This window comes from Rhea americana, unplaced genomic scaffold (genome assembly GCF_003343005.1).
Source record: "Rhea americana isolate MKP2758 unplaced genomic scaffold, rheAme1 scaffold_31, whole genome shotgun sequence".
Lineage (NCBI taxonomy): Eukaryota > Metazoa > Chordata > Aves > Rheiformes > Rheidae > Rhea > Rhea americana.
In genome coordinates, this window is record NW_028186435.1 from 6,631,143 (window position 1) to 6,648,072 (window position 16,930).

General features: G+C 40.2%; 1 protein-coding gene across 5 annotated transcripts in view; it reads right to left on the reverse strand.

Annotated features, from left to right (window-relative positions):
• The window catches only part of ATXN1 (ataxin 1), a 310,686-nt gene that overhangs the window by 142,994 nt on the left and 150,762 nt on the right, over nt 1-16,930 (reverse strand). For all 5 annotated transcript variants that reach the window (XM_085310066.1, XM_085310065.1, XM_085310062.1 and 2 more), the window contains one exon: nt 12,488-12,617. The gene's annotated coding sequence lies outside the window, so the exon portion shown is untranslated. The remainder of the gene's footprint in view (nt 1-12,487; nt 12,618-16,930) is intronic.

The following is a 16,930-nucleotide window of genomic DNA, read 5'->3' on the forward strand; positions in this document are numbered from 1 at the left end:
AAAAAAAAAAAAAAAAACCAACCACGGCACCTTCCTTTACAGCAGAGTAAATCCACGTTCAGCTCTGCAGCAGCCACAACACAGAAGGGCTCCTGACCCAAAGACAGTGAAAATATTGCTCCTTGCTAGCTCCTAAACAGGATGCACAGCAAGAAGTGCACCTCATAAAACACTGCCATCACAAATTACCTAGTCACTTATTTTTTTGGCTAGGCGTGCTCTTCCTGTCCCAGGAAAGACACCAAACAGCCTGTCCCCACCTCAAGGCAGAAGTGTAAATGCAAGAGAGAGGGAAGGCAAATGGGGAAAACAGCTCTCCTTCCCAATGTGCTGGGTCTGCAAATCTGGAGTGTGCCATGATGAGCAGAGTAACTCTAAACACATGCTCCAATGGAGAAAAAGATCCCTTCATGCTGATGACGGCTTACGTTTAYGTTGACCAATGCTGGTCCTGAAGGCAATCAGGGAAGCTGTCACCAGAAGAAAGGATGTGTYGGGCTTGTTATTGATCCTTGTTATTCCTGCCTAAGTACCATCTTGAAATGAAGCCTGAAAGGGTACTGTTGTTCTGGWATTGAGTTGCTTTTGGAAGATGAGTCAAAAGCAGTTCCACATATTTAGATCTCTTCTTGAGGTTGCTGACAATTTTTCCTGGCTCTACAGTCACATTTTCTGATTCTTAATGTATTCTCTCTCTCCTATTGCTGAGAGAAAAAGCCACACAAATAAAGAGAAATCTGACTATCCCAGGAAATTATGTAACTGCCTATACAGAGTGCTGTCAAATGTGCATGAAGTAAACTGAAATAGTATGATTTTTTCCCTCTAATATTCTTCATCTATAGTCACTGTAGGTGTTACATGTAACAACAGTAAATGGAACAATTTCAGACAGCACTTTTCACATTCAGACAGCTACATCCCTCTGTGCAGCAATTTCTATAGCTAACTTTGTATATGGCAATAGAATAAGGCACCTTGAAGGTACCGGAGATGTAACTAGTTCCTCGAACCAGAGCTAAAACATAGATTAATGACCAGCCATGTCTATTAGGCTAATTCTTTCTCACAAGTAAAGTTCAGCAAAACCTACACCTGAGAGTCAGAAGAATGAGCTTCTGAATGCCCAGGGGCAACTCAGGGGCAAACAACAAACATCAGCAATGGATGAGGCTAGCTATTCCTSAAATAAGATTCTGTTTCAGGATTACATACGCATAGAAGACTCATTAGACACTATGATTTCCAAAGCATTCAGAAAGTGCTAGGCAAGAGTTAAGTATTTATTACTATTAGCACAGGGCTCTTGTGAATAAACAGAGGACTTGGTTGACAGTCCCCCTCCTGTTGCTCATAAACGTGAAAGAAAAACCACCCCATCTGAAAAAAAAGAAAAAACAAGAAAAAAATCCAAGCTATATCCAAACCAAACAATAAAAAAAACATAAAAAATAAGTATATCCCAGACACCTGTTATATTTTACATTATTTTCATCATCAATTATTAGTAGGTATATAATGACAAATAAATTCAGATTATGGAACAAAAAGTGCACAAAGAAGGTCAATACATACCATCAGACATGACGTGTCATATACACTCAAAAGATAACATAACCCAGAGGACAAAGTATTTCCAGTCATCACACTATTGCACCCAAAACTGGGGGCCCAGTGCTGAAAGTACACATTCCAAGCATGGCTAAAACAACAGTACCAAACAAAGCATATGATACTAATTCAAGTGTCACGACAAATCGTTCATCATAGCTGAAGAACAAGGAAACAGAACCCTAAGTGTTCATATGTAACATACATTCTAGTATATTCATGAACCACACACTTGTGAAGGTAGGGAAAAAATGGGAAAAAAGGTTAATGAATTAGATGTAGATAATAAGGAAAAATAAATAAATAAATAAATAAAAAGCGATCGAGGTTAGAAATATGACATGATTTTGTGTGTGTGCAGCATGTGTGTGCTGAAATTTAATACAATTCCTACTTCAGATCACTTGAATAATATCTGCTTGTTTTTTTCCATTTTCAGTTTCATAAATTTATTCTTTTTTCATGAATGCTTTAAGAAGGATTGCTGTCTTTTTAATGGTTAAGGTCTGCCCTCCAGTTCACATAATATAATCCCAGTGTTTTCAACAAGGATTGCATCTTAAGATAAACTGCAAAGACAACAGAAAATCTGAGGTAAATCGTTGCCTTTATGTTCTATTTTCTGTGAAGTGCGATTGGGCTACTCATCATGCATATCATATGAGTATTTCTGAATTAACAGTTAGGGCAGACTAATAGGGCACTAATATTATACAAATTTATTTGATGTAAAATACTAGCTATGTGCTCTAGGACTCCATTTTTCCAACCTTTATCATGGAATTCTAACTTCCTTTTAATCCATTAGCACTCTCAACTCATTATTAACACAGAACAGAGCCTTGTTAATTTGCAATAGTGTTTGGGATACCTTCTCTAAATTAATGGATGAAATATCATAAAGTCAATCAATCAACAAAAAGGAAGAGAAAAGRAAAAAAAAACATAAAACACATTCTGTTCTTTTACTGTGGCAATTCTAATTGGTGTTTTAATTATTCATACAAATATCTCTAATGCATTAGTAAATGTGATGTATAGTACACCATCATTGTTTTAAAGTCTTAGGTCCCAGTTCAAGAAAATACTTCTTTTGAAGAAAGAAACATAAGCATCTGCTGGATTTTTCATTTGTACTTACAAAGGAGGCATTTTGAAGGGTTTTTTTTTGTATTTGAGTCTACATACTTAAATGCAATTCTGACTTGATCCAGCACTGTTTGCTGAGAGCAGTCAGAGTAGGCACAGTCTACAATAGGCTACACAATGCAACCACGAGGCAGGAGCATCTTTCTATCACTCTTGCCACAGGGAWAGGGCAAATTCCCAGAGCTGCAGCTCAAAAGGGAGGCAGTGGCTATCCCACGTCTTGATGCTCCATCTGGAAAATTAGGATAAAAAACTGACATAAGGTTTATCTTTGGGATGAGAAGCTCAAACCTAAATTCTGGCCCTACCTTGCCAAACCAGCCCAAGGTCACCGGTCCCTCCTCTTTTGCCATCAACATGCAAAGCACTCTGCATGTGTTGTGCRTGCAGCTTCCCCAGGCTATGCTGTTCTCAATAATTTACAATCATACTCAGGTTGCCCACCCAGTAGCTATGGGCAGAGAATAATCTTATTTCCCATCATCTGTGGGTGAAATTTTGGGTCTAGCTGGAGTTTTCCAAACGATGTCAGAGAGCTTCAGAGGGCCAACTTAACTGCACAGAGCTCTGAGAATGTGATCCTTTCTCATGTTAGCAGGGTGCATAAAGGGTTAAAAAAATTACTACTGTTTATACTATTTATTACTTTCACCCCTCCCTTATTCAGTGACTTCCTCCTTAAATCTTGGCATCTCTTCTCCATTTCCTGCATGGTTTTAGGTCCCTTTCCTCCCAAGATTATCATCTGCTAAAAGCTCTCTCCCTTCCACTGCCCAAATCCCCAGTCTTTGTCCCATTCTTCTACAACGCTGCTTTTGGCTGGGCTCCATGCTCRCTTCAAATGTATTGCTCTCCTGCTCTTTCAAGCTTGTGCAGCAGGTTTTTACTAACTGCCCCTCACTGTCAGGACAAGGAGGGAAGCTCGAGGCTGGAAAGAATAGTTCATGAGCAACATACACGAGAACAGGCTTCTGGCATTAGAAACCTAAGGTGGAAATTCATGCCTTGCATCTTATTTAGTTCTAAGCCTAAATGTTTCTGTCTGGAACGTCTGTTTGTATCTCAAGTCACAAAGAAGCCATTAGTACCAATAATGTGTCATTACGGGGGCGTCAGCAGAGACTCTGCAGCTAAGGTTAATTTGAGATGCATAATTTAGAGCAGAACTAAAATCCCTCCATTTTACACTTTAGTGACTGAATTCAAATCATTCTTCAGATTTGACAGAGTAGCTCTTAAGGGGACACTTGCATTTCTCACATTTTTCTTTTCCTTTTTTTCCCCAATTTTTAAAATAAAATATAGGCTATCTTTTACAGAAGAAAAATGTACAGATCCTCCCTTTATGATAACTTTAACCTGTTTTCCCATTACATTCCTTTTCAGTAGCTTAATTCCTCATAGGTTTCACACTTCACCCATGTATTCTGACATGTCAGACTATGCCTGATACAGGCCATTTTTACAATTTGAAAAAAAAACACAGAGTAAATTTTGCTTATAGTAATCCCAATGATTTTGCCAAGATCAACTGACAACACTGCTTATCTTAAACATACTGTATCTCTCACGTAACAGGAGTGACTGCATAATTCTCAGTCCCTAGTATTTCTACAATCAGCATCCTGCTAAGATACAGAAGTGACATAATCCTCGTTTTTCACGTGGATAGCTGAGGCACAGACAGAAGGATGCTGTGGTTTAARATTCCTCTAAGCTGATCTAAGGTCCTGAATAAGAAGGGTAACACTAGCCTGTTCACCTCTGTTTCCAGGTGTTTCTGCCTTCTCCCTTGTGGTGTTTCTGCTACAAGCTAAGCAAACAGGGGACTTATCCACCTGAAAACAAGCCTGAMAAGAGCAGCCCATACTTAGGATAATTTAAAAAGACCATAAAATTACAGCTCAGTGGCTTGCCCAAGATCATACAGGGAACCTGGCAGTGCAGCCAGAAACTGAACTAACATCTCCCAAATCCATTGGTAACTTCTGTTTTGTCAGGCAACTTCCCTGTTTCCCTGACCACCTTTGATAAAAGACAGAAAAAATATTAGGCAAAATCTCATCACAACATAAGCAGCATCCTGATAGGGAGATTTCCATTCTGCTGAAGCAAAGAGATGCAATAACTTTTCATCAAATGCCTCCTGCCTTTTACTGTGGATTTTGAACAAGACTTCAACAAAGCTCATGTAATGGTGCCAAGATATATACAAATATATAATATTTTTGGTCTTCTGACAATCAAGTTGATTTTGTCCTGGATTTTCAAGAAACTACAGAGTTTAAAACAGAGATATTCTTTGTAAGACTGCCCTTCACGCCAAAAATGGCAATGGAATTGCACAAGACGGGGAAAAAAGAAAAATTCCAAGAAATATTTGACTCATCCATTGTCATTCGTCAGGTTTTTGGATCACAGAATGGAATGCCGTCAAGCTAAAATTGACAGCGTTATTTTCTAATCTCCCAGTGATGTCAATCCTTCACAAAGYCATAAGTGCTGAGAAAATTTTCTTCGCAAAATTCTAAGAATGACTCTTAAATTTTGTTAGTTTCTTAAGAAAAAAAAAGAGTTAAAAGAGGAACTTGAGATTAAACTCCTACATAGGCATGCTTCTGAACACTGGCAGTATTAGGTTTCACAGCTTTGTGCTATCTATGACTCAGACTTGTTGCCACAGGTGTYAAGAGACCTGGGATCTAACTGGAGCTCTGTAAAAACATACTGTATTGTTGTTTTTGGTGGGTGTATATATATATGTGTATATATATGTGTGTGTGTGTGTGTGTTGACTATATAGTAAAATTTTCACCCCCAAAGTGAGACAAAGTAAGGTGTTGACACATGGTACAGACTTTATATCTTTTTAGTTGACAGATTTTACTGTCCAATTAACTTTCACCAAGCAAAGCAGATTTTTCTCCTGTTTAATTCTTAAAGTTTTCAGAACAACACTGTCGACTTAGTACAACAGCAGAAATGCCTTCAATAAAGTTCCRAGAATAACACATTTACTCTGGCACGCCAACACACTATTTTTAATTGTAGCTCATTAAAGATGTAATAGAAGAAGAATTATATTCACTTCCACCACTGTTCCGTCAATGCAGTGAGATAATCATGCTGCTATATCATATAAAAGGGAATACTTGTGCTTAGTGATTTAAGTAACCTAATTGAAAGGCAGAAAGCAGTGATTCATTCCTTGTTCTATCTGTAACTGCAACATGTTTTTTGCCTATCACAGGGCCCAAGCAGGCATATAGAGTGATTGGTTTCAAATGTTAGTAAAACACAGACCTGGAAAATGAAAAAGGACAAGTCAGTTGAAATAYTGAACAACAACAACAACAAAAAAATTTGGATTGCAGACAAGTACTTCACAGAAAAGCATGCAAATGCAGGCCTCTAAGGCAATTTAAACCAAACGCGGACTGAAACTAAACTACTATGGTGAGTCAGCACAGTAAAAGGACAGTAAAAATTATATAGAAAAAAAGTTCAAAGCTTTCGGTATAACACTCTGTATTTTATTCCAAATTTACTAGAAAACAAATTAATTGTCATCTTTATGTCCTTCCTAATTTTTTCGGACTCAATCTCTACCTTCCAGAATCAAACTTCATGCAGACTGACTAGCTGTGAACTCTGGTGTCTAGGACTTTAATTTCCCTTTCACAAAAAAWTCATCCTCAGATCATGACAACGTTAATAAGCAAGTGCTGGCATGAGTGCCACTAACCATCTTCCAAGTTATGATTACTTTCYTCTGGAAAGAAAAAAAAATGCTCAAACCAAAACTGTGGAGAATCATCATGGGCTCTGGCAGTGGTAAATGTCTCTCAAACGGCATCCCAGAGGTTTCAGCTGTCCAGGACTGGGTGCAGACCAGCACTTCAGCAATGCACTTTGGATGAGTCAAAGACAGGCTAGCCTCRTTATCTGTCTAAAGCACTGTAAAATCATAACCAGTTTTAAGTTTACAAAGCAACACTCATCTCCATTTTCATCTCATTCTTGCCTCATACTTTCACAAGAATGTAACTCTGTGAAAGCCACAACAATTGCTTGTTCAGCGGAGACTGCCACTCTCTGCAGCGCTTTCTGAGATAGACTTGTATGGACAGACGTGGGTAGGAATGAATAATCCAAAAATATCTACAATAGCTAATGAGTAGCGTCTAGAAAAAATACCACGTACTGCAAATGCAGCCCAAATTGGAATGAATGCCTACAGTAGCAACAGGACAGGAAGAGCAAAATGTTATTGTACATTACTGGCATATGGCCCGTAATTACAAAAAATACTGCGATATTCCACAGTAACAGCATAAAACATTATCATTTCAAACAAAGTGGCTACAGCACCCGGCCCACAGCAACCATGTTGTGGGCATGTAACACAGCGTCGAAAGAGGAGGAGGAGGCAGGAGGCTGAAGGGCTCCCCTGCACACAGGGCAGGTGGCCTCAGGGTCCATGAGGGCTGCGGACCCGACGGACGGCTTCTCCCCTCACGCACGGCTCCGCTTTGCGGGAGCCCGAAGAATTGCTGCTCGACAGCAAAGCGCTCTCGCATGGGCCCCAGCTGCTCAGCCTTCTAGCAGAGGAGAAATACACTGCTGGCTGTGTGCTCGGGCTATTGGTCTAATATCCTTGCTGCCAAATTTGCATTTTCACACTCACTCATTAAGAGAAGGTACATTTTATTTCAATTATTTCAAGTGGTGAACTCAAGCCTGCAGAGGTGAAAATACAAATAGTAATCAAACATCTATCTATCATTTATGTTTCCACATTTCCTCCTGGAACTGACTTGATGATTTTCCACAGCAAATCAGTGGTGGAACCAAACTAAAACTCCACATCTTCCCACTGCCGCTGCTCTGCGCTAACCGCTGCGTTATCCAGCCTTCTTTAACTCTCTGTCAGTGACTTTTAACAGAAGAGTATTAAGTGCCTCCTAAGCACTGCAGTCACCATCACTATGATTTGCCTCCTTGGACAGCAAGCAGCTGCTTCACTAAATGACAACAAAATGAGAGGCAACGTACACGAGTTTTTCAGCTACGTTTTTCTTGACTGCTCTACCCAAGGACTGCCATCATAAAGCACAGTCCCACCAGGCTAAACAAGAAAACTGAAAAAGTTATAATTAAGCCTGTCTGCTCACTGTCATGCACAGCACACGAATCAGCAGTCCTATCTCATCATTGGTAGAAGTAACATCTGTTGCACTCGTTTTGCCTTCACTAGTTGTTTTCCACGTGGATCATGAAAAAAAGCTGGCTAAGGAGCCACACACATTCTCCAAGCTTTATGCACTTGCAGACCTAGCAATTAGATAAGAAGAAATGCAGAACCCTGAGCAGTGAGGTTAAYGGAGAAGGAAATGCTGTTCAAATGTTTACTTTGAAAGATACTTACTTCTGTCACGTTTCCTATACRTGCTGTTAACAATAAATATTCTCTGGACAAAACTGCAAAGCCGCAGCCCTAGCCAAATACAGATATTTGGCATCTCCCCAGTCCCACAGCTCTGAAGTTGCTTGAAATATGCAACATTATTTGGGCAGTTTTTTTTTTTTTTGAGAGAGAGAGAGAGAGACTCAGATAACCACGAAAACTATTTTTCTTAATGCAAACCAGGAGGACAATGTTTTTAGAAGGTAACAAGTTAACTATTATAGCCAAATACTTCCCAGTTCACCAGTGTCTCTTGTCCTTCACATACCAACTTTYCTCTGCCAAATAACATGAAGAGGACTGTAGCAGGAGTACATGTAGTAGACAGAAATACTACATTTATGTCTCCTCATAAGCCATTCATTGGTTCACAGATCTGATGTCCCACAGGGAGTGCTGCAAATCCACATAGTCTTCAAGTGCTGGATCTGACTCTCTGATGTAAGTAACATGCAAAAAATCGTACGTAACCAGACATCTCTCTAGTAACTGTGAAGCTAGAGACTGAAAGGTCCTAAAAATGCATGTCTAAGAGCAAACGAGAAGGGAAAGAATGAGAACAGACTCCTGTATCTAGAAAGAAAAGCAAAGCTAAGGCTTTACAGGTTTCTTGGTTACAACTCCGTAATTCTTCACGTCCATAATTCAGTGTGGGATCACAAGCAAGGGCTTTCTATGTGGTGGGGAGTCCAGTCGATGTCGTCTGGTATACTCTGCACCAGACTGATGACCCATTTTTTGGTTTCTAGGAAACTCGTAAGATCACTTCTCTAAAGCCTCCACTGTGGCTCTGAAGACCTGCCTCAGGGAGGGAGGTCTGACTCCTCAGAAGAAAAATGCCTCTGGAAAAAAGAAATATGGCTGTGTAATGGTAATCATCCCAGTGGCCTCTCACCGCTCCCTGAGCCGATGTGTTTGGGCAACAGTGGCTTGGACTAAACGGCTCCCCTGCTTTCACAGCAATGTGCTAAGGCAGGGAAGAGGTGTAGGTAACTTATTTAAACACCTCAACTTATGCACTACACCATACTAYACCTCCTATTTGATGGAGTAAGTTAAAAATCACTCTCTACTAGAAACTGCCTGAACCACTGAGTTCAGATCTGGATCCTGCCTTTCACAAAGCTGCTGTTGGGCCTGGATCCAAGGCTTTGCTTCAAGCTCTTATGTACTCTATACTAAAGTGACTTATACCAAATGTCCTTTATAATAAATAGCCTCACAGCAAGGAAGTACAGTACTGGCATGGATCATATTTACATCACTCTTTTGAGAGCCAATGCACATGGTTTAAAGGAAGTGTTGGAAATATTACAGCTTTCGAATATTTTGCCTTATGTGGTTTACAGCCAGCSTAGTCAGGGCTGCATAAGCTTCAAGTCATCAATTTTCACTTGACATGCTAAGAAGCAAAAATCCAAGGTAATGCTCACCAGTAGCGAACAGTACATCCATGCAGACAGTAGCAGAGGCAAAGCCTCATCACAGGGAAACGGRGCCCGGTGCTGTTCCACAGCGCACTCTCAGCTCCCCGCAATAGCGGTCTCTATTCTCTTTCCCCACCATCTCCTCTTCACAAAGGCTTACACACACTTATCTAAACAAACGAACAATCCCATTATGTGCCCAGCAGCYTGGGCATGCACTTTCTGATGCACAATAGAAGGGCTCCATTGAAAAGATCCATGTACGRAGAAAAATCTAAGCAAGCCTCCAGCAAGCACACATATTATCAAAGCCTCATTTCCACTTAACACAAGTTGCTTTGGGAACTAATGCAGCTGACTTGAGGTGAAAGCACAAACAAACAAACAACCTCTTTCTCCATTAACTAGGGGGTAAAAAGAAGAAAAAAAAATCGAACCAGTGCCATCTTTGTTGAAGAGTTCCACTAAACAAATGGTTTAGGACAGATAAGGAGCACGGATGGGGGACAAGCTGTGACTGATCGCTGCCATCTGAACATGGCATGCTGACAGCTGAAAGAAGAAGAGCTGAGAAAGGTAAAACAAAACTGGCATGTGTTTAACCCAGGCAAGGCTCAGCCCCCCCATATCCACTCCCTGTGCAAAATAAAAGGCAGGAGAAAGTGAGTCCTTCTGCCTGTGTGGCACCTCCATAATTGCCTGGCACACACATGAGCGCTGCTTCCAGACCCACAAAAGGCGCATCATTTCTTCAAGTGCTGAAAAAGCCTCAAGAAATGGTAGGAGTAAAAGTACATTTTAATACATCTCAAAATGCATCTCTTGCCACCTAAGAACTTCCCTTTCACTAATATCTGTCAATAAGCTACGCCACTCTCAAACACAAGGAAAACTAAGCAGGGCTTAACAATTTTGCAACTACATCAGAAAGCTGATCAAATGATTACAAAGGCCACACAGATGCTATGAAGATACCTTCTCTGAACTTCAGTGTGAGCTTCCTCAGAGAGGAACAAGGCTGCTGTGAAAGGAAAATCACACACATTATCCTGGTCTGACGTCAACGAAAAGAGAAAAAAAGATAGGAATAAAAGTACTTTGACTTACGCTCTACCGAGCTATGAAGCAATGCTTGCCACTAGGAAACAGGGGAAGCAAGAAAGCAAGGTGGGTGGAGAGACACCACACAGAGATTATTGTATTACTAYCCCTCTTTTACCAGTTTAGTTACACCGTGATTGTTATCCTATGCCTTAAACATGATTAGCTGAAGACAGCAATGCATTTTACCACCTGAGCTGCAGGGACGGGGAAGAAAGAGGAAAAAGGAGAGGGGAAGGGTGTAACCACAGCTCCAAAATGGCATAAAGCAGTGGTATATTTGTACCTCATTTCACAACTACAAAAATTACCTCAGACTCCTACTGAAAGAGTCTTGTAGTACTGCTTAGGTTCACAATGCCTAATGCCAGAACTGCATGTAAAAAAAAAGTTTTCTAGGCTGATTTGCAGAAGTTTCTTACTTTTTGGATAAATCACTATAAATGCCTGAAGGACTAGTACAATTTTCCAAGCAATGGCTCTAGTCCACTGACCAGAAAGGAAATATTTAACTCCCCGCAGTGAGTCTGTTGATTTCAAAAGAAAATTAATAGTTTTATTCCTACAAAGCAAATACAGACCAATCACAGCAGGGGCCTGTGATGCTCTCCTCTATTCTGAGACCTASTACACAACATAAGTCACCAGCCTGAGGGGGCTGATGTTCTGCACAACTGTGACACTATATCCCCTTGCTTCTTCTGTTATATGTTTGGTCCTCACAATCCATGTAGGCTTTTGATTCTGCAGGTTTCTTAATTTTGTCTCCTTCAATACACTTGTGGGGCTGAAGGGAATAAAAAAATTTGATATTTGTATTTAAGAAAGGGGCTTTTAAAATTCTCATTTACATTGCATTTTCAGTGGTTACAGTTATAAACCCCTAACATTCTTTTCTCTAGYAGACAGAAAAAAGAGGCTATTCTTTCCTAATGAGAGAGAAATAAAAACTAACAAACAAAAAAAGACTAGAAGGAAAAGGTGAGCTTTTCACTGTAATTCATAATCAATTGTCTTTATTAAAAATATTAAATCAAAACAATACAATTTGATCTCAGTCATGGAACTTTTAGTTCTGCTGCTATTCAAATATCCAAGTGCAATTTGCATCTGTAGTTATGAAGGTGACATTATTTTCTTTATAYTTTTAACTCGTTCAAAGCCTCACCGATGAAGCAATTAAGGCAGCCACGTCATTAAACCTTCTTTACAGGCCCTGTAAAGAAGCTTGGTATTCCCTTGAGACGTTAAAATATAAAAACAAAAACCATCTACTTAATAAAAAATATCATTTAAGAATGCTGTGAAGCCCAATCAGATTACTTGCGACATTACAACCAACAGTAACATAATTTTTCCGGCTGTGCATCGTCTTACACAATAGCTTTCTTCTACAGAGTTCCTGCACTATATAGACCTCCAACTTGGAAATACTTAGGCACATGCCTGACTTTCAGGGAGAATAGCCTCAYTGATTTAAACGGAGTTTAACGTGCATAACTGTTAGAATGATTACTTGTTTGCAGGGGTGGACCACATGGGGCTCTTTTTCAAAAGGATAAGTACATTACATATTTTTACTACTCTTTCTGGTTTTGCCATTGAAGCTCTCTCCCTCCCTCTCTCATCTGTTATTGCCTTAGATAGAAATATCATGACACTCCAAGGTAAATAATGATTAATTTAATTACAAACTAACTGTAACTTATGACAAGACCCTCCAATCACTTACCTCAGATCATATGAGTGTTTCAAGATGTAATTGTAAGCCTCCTTTTTTTCCTTCTCTCTCTCACACGAGATGTTGCAGCGTGTTTTTTTCTGATGTTTTATATTAAAACTCTTTCTCTGTGCTCCAGGATCTTAAACAAAAACAAAACAAGAAACACTCAGAATGAAAATGTCATTTCAAGTGATTGGTGGGTGGCTCAGGGGAAATCCCTGACCTTTCTCCAATGTATATTTCATTATCTAAAGCAAGTAGGGTAACTCCCCACAGCAGAAGCAGCCTGAACAGTCTTCTGTGGGCTGTACTTAAAAAAAAAAAAAAAAAAAAAAAAAAAAAAAAAAAAAAAAAAAAAAAAAAAAAAAAAAAAAAAAAAAAAAAAAAAAAAAAAAAAAAAAAATATAAAACAAAAAAAAAAAAAAAAAAAAAAAAAAAAAAAAAAAAAAAAAAAAAAAAAAAAAAAAAAAAAAAAAAAAAAAAAAACACATTGCGTTAAGCATCACACTGTTACACAGGAGAGCAATGATCGGTTTTATTATTATCACAGTTATTACTATTACTGCTATTCCTACTGATAGCGCTTATGTGGCCAACTACCTAAATTTTCACCAACTTACTGCATTTTTTTTTTTTTAATACCCATGTTGGAGAAATAGTAGCTGTGCTTGCAAATCTCTACACTATGTAGAGCACAAACCCCAGCCTGGCTGAAGGGAGAGGAAGGAAGGGAGGAGGAGACACRCTGCAAATGAGTAAGAGAAACCGACACATCGCTAATACAATCAATTTTGACATTCTCCACCATCACCAAAAAAGGTCTGAATGGTTTTGAATTTCAAATGAACACCTCAGTGTTACACCCGGACGCGCTCTCACCTCCCCCAGCCCCGCCGTTTCATCCTTCTCCCTCTCCCATACCTGTAGTAAACCAGGCCCAGACCTGGCGGGATACATAAGCCTCCACACCAGGCTCCGCCAGTCGGAAAATCCGACCAACGCTCCCGGCCAGTGCAGAGTTCGCTCTCCCTTTGAGAAGATGTTACTGCATTTGTAGGGCCCCTTTGGACTGCAGGCATCTTAGGCATGCTCTATAAATGGTTTTACAGGACCAGTAACTGTATTCCTTCTCACTCTGTAAAAAGCCCCAAAGACGAACTATTCCCTTGGCTACACCTTTGACTCTCCCCATCAAAGCCAACAGTTTCATAATGTGACAAGGAAGAGAATTTGACTTCATGTGCACTTAAGCCAAACTATTTGGTTTTTCCTCAGCTATGACAGACAGACAGCTCTGAATAATTTCTTCCATTGCTTTTAATTAAGGAATTCAGCCTATCCCCAATGTTCTGTGGCTGTATATACTTYAGCAAATACAATTTCTCCTAAAGGGGTCAGAATCTCAGAAAGTAAAATTAGTGATATTTTTGCACTGCAATTTACTCCCAGCGACACACACACCCAGAGAAAATCACCCCAAACTCAGAACAAAGACCAACRCACAAAGAAGGGGGGGAAATGCTTCCTAACCTCCAGGAACTTCTCCTCGTAGCTGCATGGAGGCTGCATGTATTTCACCACCTCCTAAAGCTGCTTACGGTAAAAACAAATCCCAAAACACCTTGTTCAAATCACCCTGCTCCTGCACTCCACCGTGCTTGCTCTCATTTACCTACCGATTCTGCTGTCTTCAAGAAGACTATTCTCACTCAACATGAGTAAAGGTTGCAACAGTCAGGCCCACAGACTTGCAGGAACAGGATAAAGCCCTCTAAAGCTGTGACACAAATCCAGAGAAGGCTGAAAGTTCAAAGTGAAATGAGGACAATCTGCCCATGACTCATGCCACCTAGAAAACGATTCTTAATTTAAGAAAAACTGCTAAAAGGATTATTTTACAGAGTGTCAGCCCTCTGAATCAACTAGGTTGTCTCTCATTTTTTCTGTGATTCAAATATAAGTTGGCCAGGGATTCTATTTTAAGATTGAAAATCAGCATAAAATCCTTCTGCTATCACTTACTTACATTTTTAATGCTCTGACAAAGAGACAAATAATGCTGTCTGAGGGACAGATCCCGTGCTATCCTACAGACTTTCTGCATGACCTATGGACAAGCAATATGTGATACTTCCTGAAGGGCTGAAATAGCTTCAGATGACACCTGAGCTTCTATAGTACATTTGGAGGATGAGAGCTTGGCAGGAGCTCATTAAGCAATAATGCACATTATTGCTTAAGCTCTATTTTCATGTGCCTCAGTTTCCCCTATCTCTACAGTGGAGATAACGCCCATCTCACAGGCTTGATGTGAGAAACCCAACACCCACGCTGAATTACTGGAAAATCTGGTAACATGGACAATGTAACAGACATCAYTAACTCACATGAAACTGAAACTTCACCTCCACAGAAAAAGACCATGTAAGCCAGAATGAGGATTCAGTCTCCGTCTGTCACTCTCTAACGCTGCTTGCCGGACAGTCATTTTGTTAGTACAACTCCCTTCTCCTGGGTGCTCTCAGCGAATGTGGGGGAGACTGAATGGATTCACTGTAGCCACAGAACAGCWTTACAGCTGCTGAGAAAAGGCCTATTGTAGCGCTGCATTTTACTACCTCGAGTAGCATACAATTATTCGCTGTAGAGCTCCCATTCCCCATCTGATCATTACAGAAAAGGCAGCAACAGGAGATCAGCTTTGCCAAATGAAAAGAGATTTGGCTGTGATGGAAAACATTTTTTAGTTTTCTAAAATTAGGTAGCAATTACTTAACACAATAGAAGATATAACAGTAAAAAAATCACTGTAACAAAAATGCTTTAAACTGGTCCTGTCCTCTCTTTTTTTGCCACATCATGATACTGTAAGCCAAATCTCAAGATCAGAAAGCAGCAGCAGGCCTGCCAAACGCACATGTGCTCTTCCTGCAGTTACGGTCTGCTCACAGCTTGTACCTCTGAGCACTTACGGTATTTGCTCACATAAACTGAATGACATTAAAAACAATTGTAAAATTTTAATACAGAACTACTCAGTTGCAACATACAAAGGCTCACTTGGCAGCCAGATATGCTGAACTTTGCAAAAATACACGTGAGTAGACTTGAAAATCCAATTCTAAATGTCTTAATTTTTYTATATAACGTCTGGGCTTGAGTTAGCTAGGAAGAAACAGTCCTCTAGCAAGCACATTCCTCACAGTATCTAACTTCTCTGCTCTCCCCCTTCTGGAGAAAGGGATGCAGCTTCAAACAAATTATTTTGTCAGCTCTCTCATTCTTCCTAGTGCAAGAAACAAGGCAGTGTAGCACTGCTTTCCTAGTCCCACAGCAGAGCCAAACGAAGAATCACTCTCAAGCATCAATCCCTCCTTCTACACRCTGCATTAATTCTGCCAGCTTCAAAGAAGCTGAATTAGGCCAAGGTTCCCTGAAAACAGAAATACAGGACATCTACGGCACGAAATATTGTGAATCCCAAAGAATTAGTTGAAAATCAAATCAGCACCCATCACCCCTACAAAATGACATTTTCTTAAACACTATGAAGCTGGACAAAAATCATGGGGTCCTTTTCTCTGCCTTCTGAGCCTCAGAATGCAACAGGTGGTGTGTTTTCCTGCAGTCACAAACCCGAAATATTTTGCTTTTTAATGAAAGCTGAGACATAAAATACTCCTTGCTCTGGGAWCCTGGGGCCTTAAGAAAACATGAAATGTCACAAGAGTAAGAGCCTGATAAAATGCCATCAGTGAGACCCCTCTTTCCGCCCAGCCTTTCYTCACTTCATAGGCATGCTTTTCTCCAAGTGCTGTATGAGCTGAATGCACTGGGCTCATTTACCATTTTACTGAATTGACACACCAACTATTTCAGCATGACTGGACTATGATCAAAACCAATGAAAAACCACAGCAGTGGAAGTGAAGAATCAAGAAAAGAAAAATTGAATCCCAGCACAAAGTACAGAGGAAGACTCATCTTAAATTTCACCTAGACAGATGGGGAAAGGTTCTTCTCCTGGCCAGGTTTTGGGTTTGGGGTAGGCTTATCCACCTCAAAGCAGTGTTTGATAGACAGAAGTGCCAGCCTTACTCACCACCTCGAGCACAGGTGATTGTGGGTGGCACACACACAACCATCCCTACACTATCGTGTAAAACGGAATGTAGACAAGGCCAGATTACAGCAATACAAATTGTTAAATTCATTCCCATTTTGAGACTAGCTGCAAAGGGAGGTGAAATGACAGCAACAGGCTCTTTGCACACCCTCTCTGTCTGTGGTAGGGTTCACTCTCCCCAAACCTCACAGACCATGGCCTGCTGCCCCCGCCTCCCCTTGCCTCTGCCTAGGAGCCTGCCTGCAGACTCTGGCACACATGTTCCCACTCAGTGTCTTTGATTTCTTGTCTGGGGCTTGTAAACCACCAGAAACTCAATCCTTAAC